This window comes from Rhinichthys klamathensis, unplaced genomic scaffold (genome assembly GCF_029890125.1).
Source record: "Rhinichthys klamathensis goyatoka isolate OS25496 unplaced genomic scaffold, OSU_Roscu_1.1 h1tg000003l_1, whole genome shotgun sequence".
Taxonomy (NCBI): Eukaryota; Metazoa; Chordata; class Actinopteri; order Cypriniformes; family Leuciscidae; genus Rhinichthys; species Rhinichthys klamathensis.
The window spans coordinates 545,700-558,001 of NW_026606556.1; the positions used below are offsets into that span (position 1 = coordinate 545,700).

At 39.0% G+C, this 12,302-nt stretch overlaps 1 long non-coding RNA gene across 1 annotated transcript; it reads left to right on the plus strand.

Annotated features, from left to right (window-relative positions):
- The first annotated feature begins 876 nt into the window (after positions 1–876).
- LOC130084123 (uncharacterized) lies at positions 877–4,136 on the plus strand. Its single transcript, XR_008806896.1, has 2 exons — positions 877–1,118; positions 4,063–4,136. It is a non-coding gene; the product is annotated as an uncharacterized LOC130084123 (long non-coding RNA).
- Positions 4,137–12,302: the final 8,166 nt, after the last annotated feature.

The following is a 12,302-nucleotide window of genomic DNA, read 5'->3' on the forward strand; positions in this document are numbered from 1 at the left end:
ACACAGCTGATTAGCTGATTTTCTTTAATCATTATTATTTTCTCTTTTTTTGCTCTATGCTGCGTGTATAACACGGTCCGGTTCAGAGGTACAGAACATTGCTATATTGCCTTCTTTGCTGGTTTAGGTTTATTGATTTGATTGATGAAACTCACATGTACACACAATTGTTAGCTGAATGTTCTTTTCTGATATTACACATTAACGTAAGCCGAGCATTTGCTTTGATGTTCTTGAGTATGCGGTGTGTTTAACACAGTCAGGTTCAAATGTGGGTGCAAAAAATACATTAAAACTCTAGCAGAGGTTTGTCAGAGCGTTGCCATTGTGCTATTGCCTTGTGGGCAAGTGAGAAATGTTAAATAAAGCAACATGGTAAAAAGATGAAAATTACTTGATTTTACTTTCAATTCCTTTTACATTCTCCAAGGTATTAACATTTTTCATAACTCAATGTAGGACGTTTCTGTACATAAATGTAAGCACTGTGGCAGTAGTAATGCAATATTTAGAAAATGTACTTTTGTACTCTTGATACTCAAGTACTTTTAAAAACAAGTACTTCAGTACTTTTACTTAAGTAGACATCTGACTGTCGTACTTTTACTTGTACTTGAGTAAAATTTAGCAAGTAAAATTGAAGCTGTGTACTCTGTCCGCCTCTGCCTACCAAATGGATTCACATGCAAATGCGAGCCTGAGTAAAAGACAATCTTAACTTAGCTGTGCAATTGTACATAATGCTTCAAATGCCAGATGGACATTAAAACATAAACCAGACAAGAATTGAGCTTGTTATTATGTGTTTTGGGACTGAAAGATCAGGGCCCGTATTCATAAAGAATCTTAATGCAATGAGTCGCTCCTAGTGACAAAATTCTAAGAAAATTCTTAGAAATGTGGGCGTTTACTCTTAAAATTAAAGAAAAAAGTCATTCAGAAAGCATCTTAACCCTTAAAAGAGGTCTTAAGGTCAAAATTGTTAGGAGTATGGATGAGGACTTTTAAGAGGCTTAAGAGTTTCTTTAGCAGAGGAGAAAATGACAGAACGATGAAGAGGGAGAGGAAATGTGATGCAGACAATAGATGACAGTGAGTTAATAAGACGCTATAGATGAGTTTCAGTTTCAGATTCCTTTATTAGTCCCCAAGGGGCAATTCAGTTTTACAGCCAACCCATCCATAATAGTTAAATGCATTAACACACAATGTATAAAAGAGAAAAGAAGAAATAAATAACCACATCCACACATACTAGTATCACACTCACACACACGCACACCTGCCACTAACTAAACAGAGCAGTGGAAAGCAAGAGCCAGTACCATGTAGTTATGTATTTTCGTTTAGCAGTCTTATAGCAGAAGGAATGAATGAGTTAGCATAGCGATTAGTTTTCCGTATTGGCACATAATACCGCCGACCTGACTGCATAATAACAAATTCTATACTGAGTACATGATCTGGTTGGCACATTATTCTGTCTGCCTTTTGGACAGCACGTGTTTTCCAGAGAGAACAGAGATCATTTAATTGGGTACCAGTGATTTTTGAGCATACCTTAACAATGTCGCTCAAACTTTTTTTATCTTTCACGGCTAGTCCATTAAACCAACACAAGAAAGAAAAAGTTAATAGGCTCTCAATGAAGGCCTGATAGAATGTACATAAAATTCTTTTACAGACCCCAAAAGAGTTAAGCTTCCTCAGTAAGTATATTCTTTGGTTTGCTCGCTTAATAATGCTATCACTGTTCTCACTGAATTTCAGTTGTGAGTCAAACACTGTGCCTAAGTACTTACATGTTTGAACTATTTGAACATTTTCATTATGTACTACACTTGGTTTTGGTTCATCACTGTGCTTCCTAAAATCTATGATTACTTCTTTAGTTTTTGACACATTTAAGTCAAGGAAGCTGTCATCACACCATCCGACAAATTTCGTAAGGGCACTATTGTGGTCAGATTGGTTGCCCTGTAATAGGGACAACAGGGCTGAGTCGTCTGAAAACTTCACCAAATGGCTGTTCTCCCAAGATGACCTACAGTTGTCAGTGTATAATATAAAAAGCAAAGGTGAAAGTACACAGCCCTGAGGAGAACCCGTGTTTGATACGATGACAGATGACATATTACCATTTACATAGACCTGCTGCCTTCTATTTGTTAAAAAATTTAAAACTAATAATAAGATCTGCTCGGGTAACTTAAAATGTGAGGCTAATCGTTCGACTAGAATGTGGGGCTGCATTTTGTTAAAAGCTGAACTAAAGTCAGCAAATAAAATTCTTACGTGTGAGGCAGGTTTCTCAAGATGTTTATACACCCTGTCAAGAATGAAAAGCTTTGCATCCTCTACCCCCTTGCCCGCTTGATATGCGAATTGTAGTGGATCTAATTTAGTTAGGAGGATGATTATGTCCTTTACGATTTTTTCAAAACATTTCATTACCAGGGAAGTCAGTGCAATTGGCCTAAATTCATTGAGGTCTTTAGGAGATTTTGTTTTAGGGATAGGTATTACTGTTGATGTTTTCCATATGTCAGGTATATCCCCACTGTCAGCACATTTTTGGAAGATAACTGTGAAAACCTCACTAAGCTGCTCGGCGCAATAGTGCAGTGTACGCCCACAGATGGCATCAGGACCAGCAGCCTTTACTTTTTTTGTATTTTTAAGTAATGTTATGACTTTTGTCTGTTGTATTTTTATCCCTCTCTGAGGCGTTAACGTCTCTCTCAATGTGGCTATACTATCTGAAAAGGGCCTTTCAAACCTGCAGAAAAATTGATTAAAAGTATCTGGCAAATCGCCATCGTCTATGCCCTTCCATTTTATTTGTTGCCTTGTTCTACCTACAGGCTGATTAATGGCTGCCATAGTTTTAATACCTTGCCAAGCTGCCCTTAAATCCCCACTGTTATATTGATTTTCAATTTTGTTCTTATACTGGATTTTTGCCTTCCTTATTTCATTTTTGACTTCTCTTGAGGCGGCTTTTTTCTCTACCAGGTCCCCTATATAGAATGTCTTTTTTTTCCTATTGATAACACTCTTCAATTCCTTCGTTACCCAAGGCTTATTATTGGGATACATGACCACTTTTTTAGATGGAATAACCATGTCAACACAATATTTGACATAATCAGAAATTGTTTCTGTAAGTTCATTAATGTCACTACAAGTGTCATAAAAACAGTTCCAATCAGTGCATTCTAGACACCCCTGTAGAGAGGTAATACTGTGTCTTCTGTCCAGAGTTTGATGATTTTCTCCTCACGCTCTAGGCGTCTGAAAGCGGGCTTGTACACAGGCATCAGATAAATACTATTGTGGTAGGAGGCACCTAGTGGCGGCATGGCCAAGGATTTATAGGCCCCGTTTATTGAGCCATAACAAAGATCTAAGGTGGTATTCCTCTGCGTAGTAGAGCAAGTTATATACTGTTCATATGATTTTAAGGTTTTGTTTAAGGTACAGTGGTTAAAATCTCCTATAAAAAACTTTGGGGCCTCTGGGCAAATAGAATCCAATCTATGAGTGACATCCGCAATCACTTGCGTTGCCGTTGAAGCATTGGCTCGCGGGTGAATATACACAAGCGTATAAAACAGCTGTTGGAACTCTCGTGGTAAATAGAACGGCCGAAGAGACACAGTCAGCAATTCTATGTCCGAAGTGCATATCTTTTCTCTCACTACCACAGTGTTACAGTACCTTTTATTTACGTAGAGACACACTCCTCCTCCCCGACTTTTCCCAGTTGTCTTCGGGTCTCTATCCAGACGAATTGGGCTACCAAACCCACTCAAGACCAAGTCCTCATCCCGGTCTGACTCCTTCAGCCATGTTTCCGAAAAGGCGAGAAGACAAGTGTCTCTTATGCCGGGTTTGCACTTAATCCAAGCTTCCAGCTCGAGATCATGCAGGGATCATGTTTGTGACTGATCTTATTAGAGACACGCTAATATCTCCGACACAGCGCAGGAATGCCATAATGCCAGAAATGAAAGTAATCACTACATTAAGATATTTGGCAAATGGGAAAATGCAATAAAGCAGCAGTGATTTGGGTCTGTCACAACCTTCTGTAAGCAGTGATCACACAAACATTACAGCACTTTCAGAACCTCTTATTGTGTCGCAGTTCATTTAGTTTCCACTGGACATTCCCACCTTGCAGGCTCAAAAAACTGCAGTTGTGAATAGCAGGCTTCCCTGGTGCGCACAAGCAGGGCAATGAACCGTTAATAATTTGCGCTATAAGCTCCCACGTCCGCTTCTCGCTCCATGCTGTGACACCCGGCCCGAAATTTCCTTTAATGATGGCCTATAGACGGTGGGCCGAACGCGTTTTTCGTGTTGTTGATCGATCTCCATCGATAGAGTATACGCTTTTTTCATGTGCGATATTAAGTTATTATATGTAGTCAAATAAAATTTGTTGGCAATTCTGGTTTGATCATATATTTTCACAAACGTATGTTTTGATTGTCAATCTTCTTAGGCAAATCGCGGGACAGCTCTAGTAGCTGCGCCAATCGGATTGTCGTTTTTAACGTCATTAACCAATCGCAGACGGCCAGACTAGGACCCCGAAATGGGCGGGCGTGACATAGCGGCAATGTTATATTGTAGTAGGCCTATATTTATATATCTAACACAAATAAGACACTTTATCATGGATATGGAGTGTTATGTGCATGTTACTAGCTGTACATCAACACTAACACCTTTTCACTAACAAGTTGGATCAAGTTTGTACAATGTTCTTTAGAGTGGGTGAATTTAAATACAAAAGAAAGCCAAATCGCCCAAAAAGCTGTGGAAAAATAAGAAATCACAGAAGGCCACATTCCAGATGTGCCAATTCATGTTGGCTACCATAGAAAATTATACATGCAGTATGCTAACAAAAGAAATATTGAGAGAGCCAGCAAGAGGAAAGAAAAGACAGTACAGGAAGTTGAAGGGTTGTAAGGCAGCTTTATTGTGGTTAAGTGTAGTTGTTTGACCTCATACGTTTGGATAAATCATGGTATAAATGCTTAGGATCCTTTTTAACCCCAAACATAAATTATTGATATTTACATCTCAGAAATAGTGAAAAAACAAACAGATATAATTATATAATGTAATAACATATATATTAAGTTAATTATTATATATTTAGTCTTATAAAAGTTAAATATCTATTATCTTAGCATGACTACCTTTATAACTAAATGACAATTCAACTATTTGGTCAAGCAGGTTTTAGTAGTATATGGCAGTAATATATACAATGGTAGAACATTTAACATATTAACAACAATAAATAGATCTCTCCGAAACTATGCGCACAAAAAATAAACCCTGCCCATGTAAACCCTGCCAGGCCAGACCATGGATCTATTAAGAGAAAGGCTTCTATAGACACAGCGACATATTGTCCATACTAGACATCTAGTGGACACATTTTTCAACATATAGCGACTGAAATGTGCTCCATCACTCAGATGAGCAAAACAGTAAAAGGGGTTTTATGATGAACCCTGAAAAACAAAGGGCATTTTCATTGTTTCAGCAGAATAGATGTGTCAGGGCTTAGTCCGATCAGGCCAAGAAGATGTCTCGCAGGGCTGAGGATCTGGGATTACCTGGGGAAACAGATTAGCAGAGTTGTAAACGGTGTAGTAAAATTATTGGTTCACGGTCTAATAAATGAGGATTTACATTTATGAGGCACTTTAAAAAAAGAATTTAAAAAAAAAGTGTAAGATGAGCCCATATTAAAATGCATACAGTAATCACACCTTGGGCCCTATTTTAACGATCTGAAACGCAAGTGTCAAAGCGCAAAGCGCAAGCAACTTTGTGGGCGGATCCCGGCGCTGTTGCTATTTTCCCGGCGGGATAAATGCCTCTTGCGCCTGGTGCAAATCTAAAAGGGGTTGGTCTGAAGTAGCTTCATTATTCATAGGTGTGGTTTGGGCGTAACGGGAGCAAACCAATAAGAGCGTCATATCACATTCCCTTTAAGAGCATGATGAACGAGGTGCGCTTGTTCCATGGCGCAAAACTATTATAACGGCGCATTTACCAGGCGCGCTTCAGAATCGATTCACAGCCGAGGAGATCGATGTTCTCGTCAGGGCCGTAAAAGAAAGAGAAGTGACATTGGGGACGGGACAAACCCACCCAAATTAGCTTCGGTTAAACATGCATATAATAATCGGGGTAAATGTGTAAGCTTATATGCCTATTTTTCAAATTGTCATGGACACAAAAATGATTTTCCTCGTGTTTTAATATTTTTCCTTATAATAATATATCATTTGCAAAAAGTAAAATGCATCTGTGTAGATGAGAGAATCATCTACAGTGTGTGCGCGTTGTTCAGACTCTGTATTATGGTCAAGCATGCGCGCTTAAAATAGCATCTGAATGTACGCGCAACGCGCCACTGACTTTAGACTAGGTTTTTTCTGGTCAGTGGCGCAATTGTTTTCTGGAACTGCAAAATAGCACTAGGGAAAGTTTGCGCCGGAACACGCCTCCTCTTTGCGCTGAACCGCCCCGGGGAGCGCAAGTGTATTTCTTAGTTAACCGACGTGCATCTGTGGAGGGAAAAGTCTGCTTTGCGCGGGTGCAAAATAGGAATGATACATGTGTCAGTGTACAAAGTCATTTGCGCCAGGTGCAAGATAGAGCCCCTTGTGTCAATTTGAATAATAAAAGCATACCATAAGGGGTCGGCAGTAAATTGAAGTGGTTATCCAACTTGGTATCAGCTTGTAGTTGCTGAAACTGAAAATAAGGTTGACATTTTTAGAAAATGTATGTCATGACTCATGAGTAATTAAAACACTAAACAAAAGGGGGGAAAAGCTTTATTTATAGCAAACAATTATATGTCTTTTGTTTTATTTGACAATTTAAACAATTTGAATCTCAAGTGTTATCTGCTAACAAGTTGGAAGCATTACTACTACAATCCCTGCAGTCATCACATTTTTCTGTTTTTCCCTTATCTTTTCTAGACAGAGATTAAAGTGGAAAAGATAACATTTATCATATAAGTTTACATCTACTAGCTACATCACCTAATAGCTAGTCATGGAAGAGATAACATGTAACGTTATTAGCTAGCTACATACGATTACATCAACTACACACAACCTAACGTTACTATAGATAGACCTTCTACGGGACTGATTCCACCATATCTTTATGTACACAATAATAATCTTTTACATTTTAATCCTTTTATTTTAAATATTTGGCATGTTTGTGCATGTCCCTGTGTGTGTAATAAGCAGAGTGTGTGTTTAATAAGCAGAGTGTGTGTGTAATAAGCAGTGTGTGTGTAATAAGTAGGGTTGGGTATCGTTTGGGTTTTATCCGATTCCAGTACCTACTCGGTATTTTTTAAACGGTTCCGGTGCTTAAACGGTTCTTAAATCGGTGCTTAAGAAAATGAAACCGCACACACTTTATCAAAAAATAATACCCTTTAATTTACAGGGCCAAACTGGACACAATATTAACTTAAATCTTTAAACAATATTAATACAAACAGATGGTAATAATAAAACCAATATAAAATAAAAATTCATATTTACATAATATCAAATGAAACAATATTGTATCAAACAATGTAATAATACTGGAGATTAATAGAGATTACTAGGCAGAGCTGCCAACTCTCACGCATTGACCGTGAGACTCACGCAAATGACCCTTTTCACACAGAAAAATCGCGGACAAAGAGGACACTGACAGACAAGACAGAGAAGGTTACTTTTGATATGGAACAAATCCACAGCTGTCAGATTCTGTCAATATTTTTACGAGATTCACACAATAAATAACGTTTTGGCTCTTTGAAATGTGACAGATCGCTGTAGCGCGTCAGTTCAAACGGCACGTGATACAGCAGCCTACAAATACACTGCTTCTTAGCTACGCAGCGTTGAGTGAACCTATGAAAGAGAACATCTCTGGTTACTGGTGTAACATATCTCTCAATAGGGAACAGGACGCTGCCAAGCTCCTCGCGCTGCCGACCAGCTTCCTTTTTCGGCAAAGAAATCTGAGGAGCAGATGGCGCGCGCGCGCCAACATAGTATGACGACGTAAGTGCGTCGATGCGGCGCCCGCGCCATCAGCCAATGAATTGGCTTGATTCTACATGGGATTCAGACTATCGGCACACCCAGAGGGCGTTCTGACGCGTAATTTTACACGTGAAATGCAGCCAAACCTTGTGAGAAAGAGCGCGCATGCGAGACAGAAGAAATTATTCTGTCTAGTAATCCTCGTCTTTCATATCCTAATTTATGGCGCTACTGTGCAGCCTGATAGAATAACTCTGTTTACGTTTTCTTCTCTGTGATCTGTATGTCATTTCTAACTAGTGTAACGTTAACGTTAAATGTAAATACAAACATAATCCGGAATAACCTATTATGTTAACGGTTTACAGAGTTCATGCACAAAGCTAACGTTATAAGACAGGTATAAACAGCAGTAACGTTATTTACCTGAGCCATTACACCTGGAATCTTGGATGCCGCTGTTAATATTTCTCGTCTTCGGATAGGATTCCTGCTGGAAAATGTTTGATTGTGTAGATTTCATTAGAGAAGATTTTATGGTGTGAACTCATGGATCTAGCTAGCTAGAGAACGCATGTGCTACGCTACAGTCGTGGTAATGGTACTATATTTTGAACGAATACTATTGGCAGACGTTAGTCACGTGACGATAGAATTCGTTTTTGATTGGTTAGATGTATAGTACTCCCTCGCCTGTGCCTCATCCGTTTATTAAACGTAAATTTAGTTTTCAAAAAAATATGATCGACTTGACACTGCCAACAAACGGATACGTGTTCATAAAAAAATTATTTAGTTTATGTGAAAAAAGCAGCTACTCTATCCTCGAGGATCTATCATTTCAAAAACTAAAGCAGATAGCAGCGTTCGGCCCACCGTCTACTAGTGTTCATCCACTAACTGGGCTAACAGTAAACACGGTTCTTCTGACCAGTCGGGCTTTCTCGTCTTTCTTTTGTTTTTTAATCCATGTTTGCTATATTAAAACAAACATTCAAACCACCACTTAAATAGACAGCAATCAGTGTAATTGGAAAGAGTGGAACAATTTTTATCATTCTAAGCCAATCAAATACCTTAGGAAATTAACAGCAAGGTAAAAAAAAGGATTTATATACATAAATATAATGTGCGTGTGTGTGTGTGTGTGTGTGTGTGTGTGAGTAAACTATATACTTAAAAAGGCTCTTTTTTTTCCTTCTTGGACAACCAACCAATCACAGTCTTCAAAAGATTGTGTCATACATAGCAACAGGGTCAGCCCCGCCTCACTAAGATGAGAGTTTTTGTCTTTTCCTTACTCAGAGTTGCTCTCATATCGGTCCCGAATCGCTCTTAAGCTAAGACTCCTACGTAAAAGTTTTAAAGCTAAATTAAGAGTTTTCTGAGAGGATTCTTAGAATCTTTATGAATACGGGCCCAGGTTATTTGTTATTTTTTTGTGAAAAAAAAAAAAAAAAGAAGTTTAGCAGAGCATATGTGGACAGTCTTTCCACACCCCCCTTGTCTCATCCCCATTGTTCCCTCCTCTTCTGTCTGGACAGCGCCCACATTTAAACCTGAACTGATTGGGAGTCAAAACAGTTGCTGTGGCAGGTTTAGTGGAGCAGAAGCGGTTACCGGGGCATTTAACTATTTGGGGGGCTTTAACATATGAAAAGCAATAGAGGAGGGCTAAGGACCACTAAGGATGAGTCCAGGCAGGATGGCCTCTCTCCCTGTCAAATAAGGGTGGAGCACGGGCTGTAAAGGCAAGGGGGCAACAAAAGCTCTATTGAGTATGAATGAGTCCCCCACACAGCCACAAACAGGGGGAATTCCAGTAACTCCCAACTGTGCTGGAATGACATGAAAAGATTACCATACCAGTGGAAGTTCCACGCTCTCCATGTAGTCCATAAGAGAGAAACTTGACCCTTGTGATTTATATGAAATGGGGAATTGTGATTTATATGAAATGGGGAAACTTCTTACAACCATGCAAAAACCTCATTTGTCCATTTGCTCTCCTGATTTCTGGTTCGTGCCAGTGAGGTATTCTGAATGGTAGAAGATTGGATATAGCTCTTTAGAAAACAAAAGAAGACCTACTTTAATAATTGTGTGTGAGTGTGTTCACAAATAAATTCTATGTGATTTTTATTATTTTATTATGATTAACCCATTATTAGGATTTAACACTGGAAAAATAAAAGGAGGAAAAATATCTTCTTGGGTCTGAGCTCACCAAATACATAAAATCATAACTTATAATAGTATCTGGAGTCCCGGGTTCGGGGTCTCACACCTTGCATTAATCAAAAGGAAAAAAATGATTAATAATTTTAAATGTGTGACTGCACTTGTTTAAACGGTTGTCTATAGTCCTAAACTAGATAAATAAATAAAAATTAATAATTAAACCAATGAATGAAATAAAATGAATTAATGAATTAAACAACCAGTTCACTGAACAGTAACTGTATTCACTGAAATTTCTCTTTCACTTCAATTCAACATGCACATGCACTTTGCACACATCACATGAGACTATCTTTGCCCTTTACAAATCACCACTTGACAATCAAAGGAAAATAAAATAAATAAAGAATCAACCTGTATGTGTACACTGAAGTCTGAGAGCAAAGCAATTGACTCAGTTCAGTTCGTGTGAATGTGACTCAGTTCAGTTCGTGTGAATGTGACTCAGTTCAGTTTGTGTGGACGTGTAATTGACTCAGTTCAGTTCGTGTGGAAGTGACTCAGTTCAGTTAGTTTGAATGTGAATGCCTACTACATTCTTTGCAGGAATGAACTATGAACGATAACGAATCCAGTCCCCAGATGACGCAATTCCTCCAAAGTGGAATCCAGCGCGGTTCTCCCTCACTGCGCGAATCCAACACGATCACCGAGCGTTGAAACAATCCAAACTAATGCAATAAAACAGTTCAGACATCTATTTAGAAAAATATTGACGAATATGGATTAGATTAACGATAGCCACACATGTGGCTCACATCTCTCTCTTCAATGAGCTGGCGCGCATGTGACGTCAGCATCCATCACGAAATGCATTTAACATTCATAACGGGAAGGAGGAGCTCAAGATGGCGCCCTAAGTACATGGTCTAAGGAGAGCCGCGGAATTTAAATTGTTATTTTGAGTAGTGATCGTCTAATTTTTATATCTAATGTAACGGTGTTGGCTCTTAATTGTTTAAAGGTGCTCTAAGCGATGTCACGCGTTTTTTAGGCCAAAACTTTTTTTGTCACATACAGCAAACATCTCCTCACTATCCGCTAGCTGCCTGTCCCCTGAACACACTGTAAAAAAAACGCGGTCTCTGCAGACACCCCAGGCTCCACAAACGGCAACAAAAACAAACTGGGCTTACCCGCACCACGAAACATAACAAACTGTTCCAGCCAATGACCGACAAGAAGGGTTTGGGGGGTTAGTGTGCGGATGAAGAGGAGGGAGGGTCTAGCTAGCCTCCGTTTTGTTTGACAATAGTTCGAACGTCAACAAGAAGTGACGTCACCCAGGATCGCTTAGAGAACCTTTAAACAACATTTCATTTTTACCAAATGGCGACCTCTGATCGAAAAAGAGATAGAAATCAGACAAAATCGAAGTCTAAGACAGCAGTCACATCAGATAGCGTTAGCATGGAGGAACATTTCCATGACTATATATCGGCTGATGAAGACTTTACAGCTATACCTGTCACCCCCAGCAAATCACCTGCTCAAAAGAAAGGTAAATCGAAGCAGTTACCTACTTCAGCCGCTGTAATAGAGACCACTGTAATGGAGACCTCTGATATAGTCCTACAACCTCACAACTCATTAACTCCAGATCTGATGCGTTGGAGAAACTGATCTCTGACAACACCCTGCGAATTGAGGGACTTAAGAAAACTATTGACTTTGCATGTGCTGAGATAAGTCAAGTCAAGTCATCCTCATTTATATAGCGCTTTAAACAATGTAGATTGTTTCAAAGCATCTTTACAGAGATAAACATATTATTTAAGGTAACAGAGATTGGTTTGGTTTTATAGCGGTTCTTGAATAATGTTATTTTCCAGCTAAGGTTAGTTTTGATTGATTCACTTCCGTCGAAATGATCATTTGTTATTAAATTAGGGGCCGCTAAGACGACACCGTTCTCTCTAAACAGACTTTAAACGCGAACCTGTGATAAATGCTGATGGC